The sequence below is a fragment of the Zonotrichia albicollis genome, chromosome 2 (genome assembly GCF_047830755.1).
Source record: "Zonotrichia albicollis isolate bZonAlb1 chromosome 2, bZonAlb1.hap1, whole genome shotgun sequence".
In the NCBI taxonomy this organism is placed as follows: Eukaryota; Metazoa; Chordata; class Aves; order Passeriformes; family Passerellidae; genus Zonotrichia; species Zonotrichia albicollis.
Genome location: NC_133820.1, coordinates 24,113,842 through 24,127,675, shown reverse-complemented (window position 1 = coordinate 24,127,675; position 13,834 = coordinate 24,113,842). Strand labels below are relative to the sequence as shown.

At 34.9% G+C, this 13,834-nt stretch overlaps 1 long non-coding RNA gene across 1 annotated transcript; it reads left to right on the top strand.

The window, feature by feature from the left end:
• Positions 1-7,048: 7,048 nt before the first annotated feature.
• Positions 7,049-12,073, top strand: LOC141728325 (uncharacterized). The gene is made up of 2 exons (XR_012579244.1): positions 7,049-7,447; positions 11,979-12,073. It is a non-coding gene; the product is annotated as an uncharacterized LOC141728325 (long non-coding RNA).
• The last annotated feature ends 1,761 nt before the right edge of the window (positions 12,074-13,834 follow it).

The following is a 13,834-nucleotide window of genomic DNA, read 5'->3' as shown; positions in this document are numbered from 1 at the left end:
ATGTTTATATTCAGTGTCATAAAGTATTTTTATGATAGCCTCTAGGTAATATGAAAGAACTGGCTAAACGCTATTTTTAATTTTGTTGAGTTTTGCTATAATTTTTACAAAGAAGATTTCAAAGAACTTTGAAAACTTTTTGCAAAGTTTTTGAGACCTGAACACAACATTCTTTTGCCTTTTCAGACAGAGAAATTGGACAACTGTGCTTTTCATTTTGTTTTCTAATTGAAGGAAATATCTAGATTCATTAATCTCCTATCAGGTCTATAGACAAGATTCTAACTTGTATATCTGTCTTTACTAGCCAGGTCCCACTGAGTTGTAAAGCTTGCTTTGTGTTTTTCTTCAGACCCTCCATTGGGAGCTGTTTAATTTTCATATGTAAATAACTCAGTAAAACAAAGAAAGAGAAAAAAATGGGTATTTGGGGCAAGGGTAGGATGAGGGGAAGGAAGATTTCTACTCTCTGGTGGTTAGGGCATTTACTTATAATGGAGTAGAGAGGGTTTCCAGCACTTATTGAGACAATATGTGATTACTTTTTGCTAGATATAAATTGCTTAATCAAGAAATATGGAGGGTACAATTTCATCAACTCTGTCATGAAACTGAAGAATGAAAGGAAGAGCAACACACCTCAGAAGAGCAATAACTTAGTGCTTAAAATATTCTCTTGATCACTTGGAATTAACCACCCCTCTCTAAACAACATAAAGTAAGCTGCTGGGATAATAAAGCCCTAGAACAACAAGCCCCAAGGGAATGCTCATTACCTGTGATTGGAAGACACTCCAATAAGACAGTGAAGAGAATGACTCTTCAAGGACTTGCATAATTCAAATAATTGAGTAAGCTGTGATAGCACCATATTTTTTACTATCCTGTTTCACACTTATGTTGGACAGACATTCCCAAATAGCAGTTGTTAAAATTAAAAAAAAATAATAATCTTGAGATCAAATAAATTTTCTTTAACAGGATGGTTAATTAGTGCCCAGATCACAATAGGTGTCTGCATCTTCATCTGGTTTGTATGACACTCCCCAAGCTGCTCTTCTGATTAGTTCTTACAATCCAGTTGGCCCATGGTCCTCCAGTACATGAAATATTTATTTCTACTAATTATCTGAATTAAATACAAAGTACTTCTTAAATGTCTCATAACTATCTGGAAAAGATGTGACCTTTACTGCCTCTTCAGGAATGGGTTTGTGTGGAAAAGTCTATGGAGGAGAGAGGGCTACAAGTGTGGCTTCTGTAAGAAACTGCGGAAAGGTTCCCCCATATCCAACAGAGGCAATGCCAGCTGGCTACAAGTGGAACCACTGCTGGCCAGGACTGGACCAATCAGCAAAACATTATGTGTTTAAAAAAGGTAAAACATTTCTGCACAGCAACAATGGAGCCAGAGAAGAGAGGAGTGAGAAAATGTGAGAGCAACAGCCCTGCAGACTCCAAGGCCAGTGAAGCAGGAGGGGTAGGAGGCGCTCCAGGAGCAGGAGCTGAGATTCCTCTGCAGCCCTTGGTGCAGACCATGGTGAGGATGGCTGGCTCCCTGCATCCCATGGAATTCCCTACTAGAGGAGAGTGTATCCACCTGCAGCCTGGGGAGGACCCAGCGCCAGAGCAGGTGGATGCACAAAAGAGGCTGTGGTCCCGTGGGAGAGCTCTGCTCTGGGGATTAACAGGAAGAGGAGCCCACACCCCTGGAGTGGGTTTGCTGGCAGGACTTGTGATCCCAGGAGGCCCATGATGGAGCAGGCTGTTCCTGAAAGGCTGTGCCACATGGGTGGGATCCACACTGGAGATGTTAATGAGGAGCGGCTGCCCAGGGGAAAGATTCATGCTGGAGAAGCTTGTGAGAGACTGTCTCCTGTGGGAGGAACCCTGCAGTGGAACATGGAAAATTTGAGGAGTCCTCTCCTAAGGGGCAGGGGCAGAATTATATGAAGAATTGATCACATCTCCCATTCCTCATCCCTCTGTACTGGTATGAAGGAATCAGTAGGGAAATCATGAGTGAAACTAAGCTCAGAAGAACAGAAAAGTGAAGGTGTTTCTTCAATTTGGTTTTATTTCTCATTATCCTACCCTGATCTGATTGGTAATAAATTCATTTAATTTTCCTGAGAGAGATTTGTTTTTCTTGTGGTGGTAACTGGGGAGTGACCTCCCACTGTCCTTACCCATAAGAGTAGCTTGGGTGGTCACTTGTCATCCAGCACAATCTACAAGGTTTTATTGCATCACTACCTGAGTCTTATTTCTATACAGTTTCATCAATTTTACAGGAGGAAATTACTAGGAGAGTGTCCAGAGGGAATTGCCAAATTCATTACCCAGGGTGCTAAGCAATGCATTTAAAAATGCATCCACAAACTCACCTATGGAAAGTCTTGGGAGATTCTCTAGACTCTTCAAAATTCCCAGATGGAGAGCTTCTTGAAATAATCAGTCAAATACTTCATTTTGTATGTGTCTTGAAGTTCAGTCAATGACCTGGTTTCACATCTATCAGCTGTTTCAAGCCAGTCCATTTTCACATCTGTGCACAGAATCTTTGGCATATTCCTGGACTCCCTAGGGAACTAATGATTTGATACACTGGGTATGAATGTAGTCCTAACTCTGCTAAAGAGCTACACTGCAGTTCTAACTGTAGAATAACTTGATTTCCATACTCAAATCTCTCTTATAAGTTAAAGCTCATAAATCTCAAAGCTTTTGCTTCACTAAACTTGCTAGCTTTGGAAACAGAGCAATGACCCTCTGTCAGGGAGAGGATTTAAGCCTAAAAGGCATCCAGTTACATTATGAAATATAAAATTCTATCCCTTGTCCTTCAAAACATCTCTCAGAGGTATTTGACTGTGTATTTCTTATAAATGCAGTAAGTACTAGCTGTGAATTTAGTTACCTTTTAGGTAACTTAAAATGTCACTGACACTTTTTCATATCCTTGGCAGCACTCAGTGACACCCTTTTTATAGTAGTTCTGTCAACAAATAGCTTCCTTTTTATCACCATGATATGTTCTTTTGGGTGTCACTTGCTGATAGTTTTGCACTCTTCTTCTTGGACACTTTTGAATGGAATAATCAAGCTCACCTTTTTCTCAGTAACATGTACACCTTTGAAGATGCAGTTTATTTCCTTTCACCATTCTTTGCTCTGCCAGGGAGCATAGGACCTGGAAAAGGGTGCCTGTCTTTGTTTCTCTTGTTCTTGTTTTGTTCTTGTTCAGTGACATGAACAAATAATAGTATGAAAGCCCTAAGGGACAGACACAATCGACAATATTCAATCTGCAGAGAAAAATCAGTTCAAGAGGACCACAATTAAACTAATAATGCTGCTTACATGATGTACCTAAAGAATCCAGAAGACAAGATGCAAAACTTTCAATATCTTCCAATGAATATAGCCGTCAATAGTTGATGTAGTTGACTTCCTTTATAAGGCAATCTGAATAATGCTTCTGAATTCTGAATTGAGTAACCATTAATAAGTGAAACCTGAACATTTCCTTTCTTACACATTGGATTGTATCATACTGACCTCCTTCCAAAAGGACCCAAACAAAACATCTTGAATTCTGATTTAGTAGCTTTGCTAACACACTTTGTTTTTTGCTGTACCACTTTATATATAGATCTTCATCTTATATATGAGACAAAAATTTACTAATTTTACATATGAGACAAAATCTTACTCTGTTTTGATTTTCTTGTATTTCTTCTTTATTTTTTATTATTTATTGTCGTCTCTTTCCTATTTCTTTTCCCTTTAAGTGCCACCCAGATATTAGCTCAGTTGGTTAGAATATGGCGCTAATAAAAGTCAACGTGCTGAGTTCAATTCCTGTTACAAGCCATTTATTTAAGAGTTGAACTTGATGATCCTTGTGGGTCTCTTCTAACTCAGAATAATCTGTGAATCCTTATCAACATTTTCTGTGACTCTTTACTTTGCCTATCTCCTGGTTTCTCATACCTGTATTTTCATTTAAACTACCACAGCCATTTATGCAACAAAGCTAATTCTATTTGACTGTAGGAGCTTGACCTGTATCTGGGATATGTTAGAAAAGGTTGTTTTTTTTTTTTTTAATTGGACAGCTCAATGCTGTCATTATTGATTTTCTAATCTGTTTTCTGCAAGAATTTTGCTACCTCTGTCCTCCAAATTTGTGTTTGACAGCGTAAGATCACCCCACTGAAAGAGATCTCTTGGAAACCAAAGACTTTTAGCACAGATAACCAGGTAGCCATGTCAGGTAATCCTTCTCATAAACTTCTTTTCTGTCTTTCTTATATAGCCATTTCCATTTTGTTCATAAATTTCATTGCCTCCTGTTCAAAAAAGTAACAGCACACATGTAGTACTTGTTCTTTATTTTTCTTACATTTCATCTGAGGGCAAAAAGGAACAAAACATGAGGGATTTTATGATGTATTTATTGGACATAAAAAAAGCCAACAGGAAAGCATCACCTGCTTTTGAGTTTTAATTTTCAGTAATTTTGTCTGCCCCTTTAGTCATCCAGAACAAATTTTCTTTTCTACAAGACGTCATAGCTATTAGGTTTGACCTGATGCTAATTTAAAGTGCATTATATCCCATTTATATTTTTGAGTTCCATTATACAAATACTGTTTTTAATTTTCTTTTCCTTTTCATCTTAATTACATTGTGTCAGCACCTGCTAACACAGCAATTTCCATTGATAAGACATTCAACAACATGCATTGGTGTGTAGAAGTGAAATTATTGCAATTGACATTTGCCATATCAGACATCAATATTTCAATGAAAATTTCTTCACTACCTCAGTAAGCATCTTGAATTAATTATTTTCTCAAGTTTTGTATTGGCAGTTGTTGTATTGTATTATTTTCCTATGATTATGGCTAATGCATTTTAATTTTAAACAGCATTAAGAAAGCCTCTTCATTTAAATCTTCATTTATTTGAATGTTGCATAACAGTTTATCCATAAAAATAATATAATTTGCCACACATAATTTGCCACTTTTTTTCTTTCCAAAGCCTAAGGGGATTTCCTTGTAAACATTTGGCTCAAAATGGTTCATAGGTCATGGATATTTAATAACTAGTTCATTATGAGAAAGATTTCTTGTAATATAAATTTTCTATCTCTCTCAGTCATGTTTCTTTTTGTGCACTGAGAATTATAACCAAGTAGACTGGTGGAGGTAGAGATTTCTTGGAGGTGATACAAATGAACAGTTGGACTGAAGAATTGTATTTTCAAATACATAATTCACTTAATGAAGATAAAAGGGCATTTTGGAATGTAAGAATTGAAATTAAAAAGAGTTCTGTTACTTATTGAGAGATAGTAATTTATTAATGTTGTGTTGTAAAATATGGTGAAATACTCATACTACATTAAATAATGCAAACTATGCACAGTGAAAAAATGTTCTACTGTAAAAGATAGACAAGAAAATATGTTTCAGAAATATGTTGTTTACAAGTTGCTTTAAGGACCCTTTTAGGTATTAGCTGGGGAATTTTTTTGAGATTCAAGAAAAACTTTTAAAAGTTCTTCATCTCCAAATCCACTAGTTGCTTTCCTTAGTTCAACATTTCAAGGCATCAAAATCACATTATTCAAAGAGCATTTTCTCTTTTTTCTACTTTTCTGCTGTAGCAGTAAAAAAATCTGTTCTCTATTTAGTTACAACAATAAATTACATAGGGAGGTCGTTATAAATTGTCTCTGAAACTCCATTTTTCATTGCTTTTCTTAAGTGGTTGTTTTCTTCAAGGAAGAATGGAAACAGAGAGTAAAATCAGAACCTAAGAAAGACAGGGAAGGTCAGCTAATTTCCCCTATAGACCTGCTATTTAAGTGTCTTAAGGAAGTCATGTTGAAAGCTGAAAGAGTCAAAGAACTGATATAATCAAAATATCCTGTAGAACAGGAGCCCAGAGGATTATAAAAGCTAAGAAAAAAAGGAAGTTGCTGGAAAAGAAAATAAGAATGTCAGATCAAGTTTGTGTTATTCTTCCTGAAGTGTAGTTACATGATGTGAATCAAATTAATGACAGTTTAAATCTGCAGCATGAAATAAAGATTTCTGAAGGCAGTGAAGCAAACTGAGTGCAATGCTATTATTTCTTGAATTTCTGCACAGAAATATGAGGCACTGTAAGACAGATTTAAAACTTCAGAGACTAATTAGATCTTCTGTAGAACTTCTCATGCTGTGCTTATTTTTAAAGCATCAGTGTTTTACATCTAAGGAATAAAGCAATATCTTTTTTTATTTGTTTATTTGAGCTAGGTATACCAATAGCTTTAAACCATCTGGGAAGCAGAAGCACTTGCAGCTAAGATTTCATTGATCCTATGTTTAACCCAGCTTAACTGTTTTCTAATTTTAATGCCAGTGAGAACATTAAGGTTGCAAAATCAAACACTCAGATTTAGAAAATGTCAGAATTAAGATTGCCCATGCAAATTTTATTTGCTAGCCTTTGTGAGCATACGTTAGGATATAATCTTTAATTTTTTTGATACAATCTTCAGTTCTTCCACAAGACACCTGCCTCACTCAGGGCACATGCTTATACCTTAGACAATTTTTCAATATTTCTCTTTTCTCTTATCACTCAATATGTGGCTCTGGAGTTTATTTACCACACGTTATCTTAACTCTGCACTGAAACATGATTATTGGCATCTTGATTTTTTAATGGATTTCATTACCAGAACAGCTGGTACTCATAAAGCATTAATCAATTTGTCTTCACAACAATATTTTTACAAATTTTTCAGGGTGCATTCATCTAATTTTACCTTTTTGTCCTGCCCAGTCATCCCAGCTTTTTTGCTCTGATTCTCCCCCATACTTACTCACTTCTGCTCCAGTTTTCTTATCTCCCTCCTCACCACAGGACACCCTCATGTTACTTCTTCTCTGCTCCTTACTCTCTGAGCATCAGCTTGTTTTCTTCTTCCCCTCCAGGCCACACAGATCTTCTCCATTCCACAGACACACTCCTCAACCAGGAGCTCTCCTGGTTGTCTTTGTGAATGTTGTCTTCCTTCATGGCATCTTGAAAGCCAGATTTGTATTTGGAAAGCAAAGTCTTGGCCGAATTCCGCAATGTGAAACAGATCCCATTTTCAGCGAATTTCATTGGCAAATTTTAACAGACCTCTACAGTTTTTTTAAACATGCATACGGCAATTTTAGGAAGTGAGAAAATCGGGAAAAAAACGAGGACAGCAAAAGACATAATCTGCTGGATGATGGAAGGTGTTCCCGAATTAGCATTAGTACAAACACATACTGTGAGTAGTCCCATGTCTCAAGACTCACTTGTAGCAGTCCTTCTTTCAGGCTCAGACTGCTTCCAGACATCCAGTGAAACTCAGAGCCATTGCCACAAGGAAAGGTAGAATTCTCAGGTAAGCAGCAATAATTTTTTTTAAAATGTAGCAAACTTTCAAGCTTTTTCTCATAAAAATGCACAGGTTTTGATGGATAAATTTCAAATAACTGAATACAGAACAGTTCAGGTTAATGTCATTAAATTTTGATGAGTTTATGGCAAGCATAAATACTGAAATTTTTCCAGAAATTTATAGACATAGGTGTTATTTCCAAGACTGCATCTCATGCAAGTCTGGATATGATTTCATGTGTGGAATTATGTTATATAAATCCTTTATAATATATTCCTGTCAACCATGAATTCTAAGCATTTATGCAGTGGTTTTCTACAGTAAAATCTGTAACAGAAACTGAATAGAACTGAGAGACCAGAACTAAATAGAAAGTGTGGGAGAGAAGAAAAAAAAAGAAAAAAGGAAAAAAAAATAAGGGGGAGGGAGGAAGGGAAGGAGGGAAGGAGGGAAGGAGGGAAGGAAGGAAGGAAGGAAGGAAGGAAGGAAGGAAGGAAGGAAGGAAGGAAGGAAGGAAGGAAGGAAGGAAGGAACAGATCATACTCAGAAGGGGGAAAGCATATTATTATTCAGATTCACCAAGGAATGTTTTCCTGAATAAAAGTCTGGAATGAACACTAAGCTTTGCAATCAGCCCAGAATGAATTAAATATCCTTTGCACTGAAGCAGCAGACATTGCACATGCAGTTTTTCAGTGATATTCTGACAAACCAGTGCATTTCAGTTATATCTCTAAATACTTGTTGGGAAAAAAAAAAAAAAAAAAAAAGGTGAAGGGAAGGATACCATATACAAGCAGTGTAGTTTTCTCCCACTTCTAATTAGTGGTTATTATAAGAGCTTCCATCTTACTCGAAACCTGGAAGAGGAGCAGGAAGATATCACTGGATTATCTATGCGGTACAGAAATTGTAAAGTGCAGACTGGATCTTTAACCCTGATTTGTCTTCTGGATGATATTGTAATCTTTACCTGTCCTTATCTTTTTATTACAGTGATTTAAAAATTTATTTCTTAGACTGAAAATATTTATACAGAATTAGTGACCTAGAAATCAAAAAAAAAAAACCCATATTATGCACAATTATAAGAATTTTAAAAATAACCTTGCTGTAATAGAAAGATGACAACTATAAAACAAGAACATAAGGCAAGAAGAAGGGAAAAGGTCAGTGTTACCCACAATATCCAACCTGAGAAATTGATCATCTTGGAAATTTCAGTCCTTTGTAACTGAGAGCAATGTGAGAAGGTTTTATTAGAGTTTTAAATCTGACAGATATCTTATGAATAGAGAATTAACCAAAGATTCACAAGTAATATCCATTTAAATTAATCAAATGAAACTTCTAGAAATTCTTTACTGGCTGACAAAATAATCAAATTCTACCACTATAAATGGCTATTTATCTTTGTGGGACAGGACATTAACTGAAAGGGCTCACTCAGAAAATGAGTGACACTCAGATTAGTAACATTCTGCCTAAGACTTGTCCTGCACAAGTAAGTTTTCTTTTCTTTCATATTTCGGCTGCTGTGAACAGAAAAAAAAAAAGCCTTTCACAAAATTTTCTTGAAACTACATGCTATATTAAGGCTTAAAGAGTCTTAAAAACATATTAGAGGGTCACTACAGATCAAAAGTAAATAATACACCAAAAGAATTTTTCTCTTTACTAGTTGAACATATAGATAATCAATGCTCTACATATGAAGAATTTTAGTATGAAAACCTGATAGAAAAATATATTTACTGTACATTAATACTGTGCACTTCAGGAGGTCTCCACTGAATTTCTAACCCTTTAACATAATTTTAATAAAAACTTCTATGAATTTCCCATTCCAATCTTTTGCTAATTAACTCTGAGCAAATGACACAGAGATCAGAAGAGAATATTAAATTATAAAGGAAGCAACTCTTACAACTTTGTAGTGCCTTATGGAACATGAATAACATTTCAACCAAGTCAGATTTATGAAAGTCACCTTGCACAGGCTGAGCCGCAGGAATAAAACACGAACTACAACCTTTAAAAAATAGAGTATCATTGAAAAATAACATTTTCTAAGTAATATTTTTGTATTAATATACTTCCTGATATAGGCAGAATGATACTGTTTTGAGGCAGCCTTTAAAATTGCAAGGTAATGTGCGTAGATATGTCTCAAAGTCTTTAGATTTTGTAGTAAAGTTGGATTTAAACTCCTCCCACAGTTTTATGCTGGAAGGAAGTCATGTTAATCAGAACAGTACTTCTCCAAAATTCTTGATGGTCCAAAGTAACACGGACCCAAGATGTTCTTAATTTCCAAATCAACAAATTTGGGGAAAATAATTTTTATTTTTCTATAGTAAATCTCAAGAATCAATTTAATTATATAAATAGAAATATATATATCGTTTTCTTTTTATTTGTTATGAAGTTTGCTGCGGTGTTCATTAAGTAATACTAGCAAAAATAAAAACCATTTGCCAAAATAATAAAAACTTCTATATTGCTAAATGGGCATTAAACATTTCTCTACCTCATTGCTGTGATTTAGATATTCCTTATCTTGATGCCTTTTCTTCTAACACCTTGTCAAGAAGGATTCAGGAATTCCCAATAAATTATTCTTTTTCTTTCCATCTTTCTTTTGAATGCTTCGACTGCTGTCGCATTCTCACTGAAGATAAAAAGAACAACTTTTTCACCATTAGAGCTAACCATAATAAAGAAGCTCAATTTATGAACATAAAAAGTGTTTTCCCCCAAATTATCAGTCTTATAAACTCTACAGAGTCAAATATATTTTTCCTTTTGTCCAGTCCTTCATTCTCTAATTTTATTGCTAAAAAGAAAGAGTTTATGCAAGCTAAATTAGATCCTAATTTACACAATCAAAAATTATATTTTGAAAGACAACTACAAGTTGATATTCGTTCCAATAACAAATAATGTTTACTTTATTCTGGTTTTAGAATATAAATAAATAGAGAATAAATTCCCATTTTTTAAAGTAAAGTGCATTTGACCAATTTAGTATTAGGTTATTTTTTAACACATTGTGACACTAGAATCATTTGGCCAACCTTGGAACTTATTAGATAAACATTATGCATAAATCTAATAAATTCTATCAGTAATTTTCTCATCAAGAATTATCAATTTTAACAGAACATCTGAGAGCATCTATATAAGGATTTTAATTCTGTTCTTCAACTTCTCATTTTAGAGCTAGTATTGCATTTTATATTGTTTTGTAAGTAATATTCTAATGTTTTGTAAGTAATAATAAGTAATATTCTAATTGTTTTGTAAGTAATATTCTAATGGTATATGGCCTTTAATTACTTTAATTATTATTCAGAGTTTTTTTGATTCATGGAGAAGTTCTTTTCAGTTACTTTAAAACTAAAAAAAAAAAAAAATGTTGTCCTCAATTATTTATATTTCCAGTTATCAGCCTTCCAGGACATTTAGAATTATCAACCCACCAAATCACTAAAAAAATATCACCATGCAAAATGAAGTAAAATGGAAACATAAGAAACCAAGCTTTTACTGTAAAACATGAAAATCAGCATTTTATCTTTTTACCCACTATATGTCATATGTATAAAATAATGTGTGAAGGATACTGTTCATCAAGTCTCTTGTAACATTATGTTATAGAGTAGGTGTGTTTGTGAAACACTCTAGGGTAGAGATATCTCACATTTGGACAAGAGGAAGAGTTTGGACATAATACACACATTGAAAAAGAGTCAGTCCTTTCCGCAAGGTTTACACTCACACTATAAAACAGAAGATAACCTGTGAAATACTGCTACAAAATACTTTGTCAAGAATTGCAAAATACTTTTTTTCCTCCAACTTATTGGTGAAATAAAAGGTTAATAATGAGACCTCTATTATTATTGTTGATGCTAATTAATTTTTTTATAACCACTGCTACTCCTATTGCTACTGCTACTACTATTTAAGCCTATATATAGCAGCTCACTAAAATAGACACTAATTTCAAGCAAGGAAATGTTGCACATCCATAGTAACACATTAGCAATAATTTGTGCTCACCTGACCTACAGAAGAAAATGGATTTCTTATATATGGTATGTCTGTTCTGCTGCTAATAGGAAAAACAGATTCTGGATTCTTCAGAAGGAGCAGTATGGCATGTATGGATCAGCATGCCGTGGTTTAAATGTTCACAAAGGTTTAAATGCTTTGAATACTTAAGTCCATATTGCTAGAGGGACAGTTTTAGTATCAAGGAGGTTGTATATGTGCACTTAGAGGAGGTAAATTGACATTTATAAAGGCATCTCTCAGTAAAACTGGAGCATACTCACCAGAATAATTTCTGTGGGCAGTAACACTTTAAGTGTACTCAACTCCCTCTAGGTCAGGCAGAGACTTTAATTATCCAGCTGTTAACTTTTCTGGCAGATATAAACAGACTTTAATTGAATTGTTAGTCAACCTGATAGTGTCTGTCCAGATGCATGAGGATAATTTGTTCTCTTTTCTTGCTCTGTTCTTCCAGACTTGGGGTCATGAGCTGAGCCTCATCAACATGAATCCCAGAAGCAGAAAGACTTGTCCTAATGCCATTATATAATAAAAGTATTGTTTAACCTACATATTGTTCCTGCTTGTACCTACTTTAAATTAGCACGATTACCTGACTGCTTTATTTGATTTGCTCCTTTTTGTCTGATCTTCACTATAGTAAAATACAAGAAATATTAATTGCTGTGTAAATAAAAACCAACATTTGTGTTTACCCATCTTACAAACTTGAAAATGTTCTTGAATCTGCAGAGAGTTTGTAAAGGTTGGTCTGTTGGATTACAACTCCTGAGGACAGAAATTGAGTTATTCCTCAATTTATTGCAAAACCTGCTGTAATACCTATGTAGCTACTGAGCAAAAGTAAGGAATGCTGCTGAAAGAGGTTACTGGTGATCTTGGTGGTGGTGACTGATATTTCTGGACTGAGAATTTGCAAGCTTACAAACTCCCGAATGAATAATTTGGAGAAAGAGTAGGATCTCAAGGAACAGATTGTTGCAGTCAGAGGAAAGATTATGGATTTATTTCTTCTTTTACAGAAAAACTATTTAACTTTTTTCAGACATGATTTAGACAATAAACAGGAGTAAAAGGTTCAGTAGTGTTTAAAACAGTAATTTTGTAAATGGTGGAGAAAGTGCTGTAATCTTCCAGATCACATCAAATGACAAAAAGTAAAATACAAGCAGATCTTTCAAGAGCTTAATCTGACAGAACCAGGGAAACCTACTGATCAGGAACAGGTAATAATTAAAAGATGGACAAACCCACAGAATTTTATCAGATCTTACGCTGGAGTACATATATTGCTCTTCAGACTCCCAGAATCAAGATGAAAGCTCACAGCACACAGGCAGAAAGGATCTGGGAGAGCAGGAGAAGTGTATGGGCTGCCATGGCAGGAAAAAATGTAAAGACTTCAAAGGTTTGGACATGACACAAGCTGAGACAGAAATAGGAGGTTGGCCCCACAGTGGTGGGACAGTCTTTGAGAAACCTGTTGTGGTGTGAAACAAGGAAAAAGTGTATATGATGGATAAAAGCCTGAATGAGCACACCAATTTCTGTGCAAGAGATGCTGATGTGAAGATAAGCGCACCTGCCAGCTTTTGTGCATGTGAACAGTACATTCAGAAATTCATTCCTGTGTTGGATATAAGAATTACTGCCTATATTAGGAAGGGCATTACTAACAAGGCAAACAATGTTTGGGGTTGCAATTGGATGGGGAACAAAACCATCAAATGGAAACAAATAGGATAAAAAATGTCTGAAAACAATCTGAAATGGAAACAGTATTAACCTCCTTGTGGATATATGCAAATAACCAAGAGTTTAATGTTAATTGAGCTTTATGATAAATCTGGAATATGATAACCTTGTTTAGGATGTCTCAGAAATTATTATGGGACCAATTCTTACTTTCTTAGTTGGAAGGAAGAATGCTTTTTTCTTTGAAGAGTCTTGGTAAGGCCAGGTCCTTCACAGTTCTGTTTAAACTCAATTATATTTTATTCCAGCTGTAGCAATATATCTGCACTTTTGAATTTTTTCATACAATATTCTTTTGAACATGAGTTTAAAATTAATTGAGATCCACATAGACACAAGCAGTCTTGCAGAGACTGAAAAGGCAAGGAAAGTCTACACTACTATTAAATAATAGAAAGAAAAAAGTATTAAAATAATGAAGCTACATAGCACAAACTGGAAGGGACAAGGATTGATCATAGCCTTTATTAATGATGTTTAAGAGGATATTCACTAGCATCAGCTCCTCCTTCCAGCAATATAACTAGCATGGAGAAGAAAGAGCAGCTTGAAGGG